General features: G+C 42.6%; 1 protein-coding gene across 1 annotated transcript in view; it reads right to left on the bottom strand.

The window, feature by feature from the left end:
- Positions 1-873: 873 nt before the first annotated feature.
- Positions 874-1,609, bottom strand: part of LOC138050402 (uncharacterized) — a 5,268-nt gene continuing 4,532 nt past the window's right edge. The window contains exon 3 of the mRNA XM_068896733.1: positions 874-962. The gene's annotated coding sequence lies outside the window, so the exon portion shown is untranslated. The remainder of the gene's footprint in view (positions 963-1,609) is intronic.

The following is a 1,609-nucleotide window of genomic DNA, read 5'->3' as shown; positions in this document are numbered from 1 at the left end:
ATGTTTCGAGATTTGCTTATTACAAAATGGACAGACCACTTCTTCCATATTGACAAGTTCTTTATGCAGTTCTTGGCAACTCATTATACTATTATATGAGATATTATTTTATGTTTTTTAAAAACATATAGTTCCAAAATAAATTTTGCGTTGGATCCATTCTTCCTCTCCACAGCATTGATTCGCAAAAATATAAAACATATAGATTTCCAAGAATATGAGACCAAAAATACGAGATCAAAAATTGGCGACCATTAAATGTCAAGTAGTATGGAGTAGGGTTGGAATGAGATCATTTTTGCAAAAATGATCTCGTTCCCCCTACTCCTATACTACTACCTTAAAATCTGTGTGTCATTATGTCGTGTGCCGAGATTGGACGACGTCTACTGAGAGCAATTGTCGCTCATGTGACCCAACTCCCTTATCGCGAATTAGAACAACGGATCCATTGGTGTTTGTTGACTTGGCTCTGTCGGGAATTGATGAAAGTGCTCGTAAACGCAGACCAATCGGATGGATTTCATATCGACGAATCCATCAATACCACAGCTGTGTTCAAAGTCATGAAAGAAGGGATCGACGATAAGTGGAGTCATTTTGTCGTCTATATGGACTGGTTGATGATGACAATCGGATCTGAACGTCCTTATCATATGTGGTAAACCCATAAAAAGCGTCATCCGCAGGACGTCCCCATCCATTGGGTGGTGTGGGTCAGTACGCTCAAGCTTAAGGATTGACGCGGGATGAAGCCTTACGAGAATTGCAAGGCGAATTGGCCTACACACTGCATAGGCCCCTCCGACGTGGGTTCGAGACGCTCCTGGTCTTGGTGTTTCAGAACGACAAGCAATGGCAAGCCGATCTGGTGGAAATGCAACCTCTCAAACAATGGAATGTTGGGCATCGCTATCTCTTAACAGTAATCGACGTATTGTCCAAATACGTTTGGGTGGTACCTGTTAAGAACAAGACGGGCACGGTGGTAGCTCAAGCTTTTGAAAAAGTGTTACAACATGGACGAAAACCTTAACATTTACAGACGGATATGGGCAAAGAGTTTTACAATGCCCCGTTTCGTCGGATGTTGGAACGAGAAGGGATCCAACACTTTTCGACGCATGGGGATGCCAAAGCATTTAATCGTAAGTTGAAAGAACGCATGTATGGGTATTTTGAGCGTGTTACCCCAATTGTTAAACGGATGCTATAAGACCCGACATCGAAGTATTGGCATGGCCCCACGAGACGTCACCGGTGGGCGATCGTGTTCGTTCGAGTAAGAAACATTGTCCGTTCAAGAAAGGCTATCTCCCTGGCTGAATGGAAGAAATCTTAATTGTGATACGCGTGGTGAGGGGACCAGTGGTCACCTACAAATTGGAAGACTGGGATGGCACGCCCTTGGAAGGGAGTTTTTACGAGCAAGATGTCGAAAAAGTCACCCTGCAAGACAACACCTTGTTCCGAGTGGAAAGGTTTTAAAACGAAAGGAAAAGCGATGAAAGTTGCTATGACGATCAGAATTGTTTTTAGTTTATCTGTCATGCAATTCCAGACTTTTCTAGAACTATGTTACATTATGTAATATTCCAGAAATTTCTTT

Source organism: Montipora capricornis, chromosome 6, assembly GCF_036669925.1.
Source record: "Montipora capricornis isolate CH-2021 chromosome 6, ASM3666992v2, whole genome shotgun sequence".
Taxonomy (NCBI): domain Eukaryota; kingdom Metazoa; phylum Cnidaria; class Anthozoa; order Scleractinia; family Acroporidae; genus Montipora; species Montipora capricornis.
The sequence above is the reverse complement of the archived record's forward strand: the minus strand, read 5'-3'. Positions and strand labels throughout refer to the sequence as shown.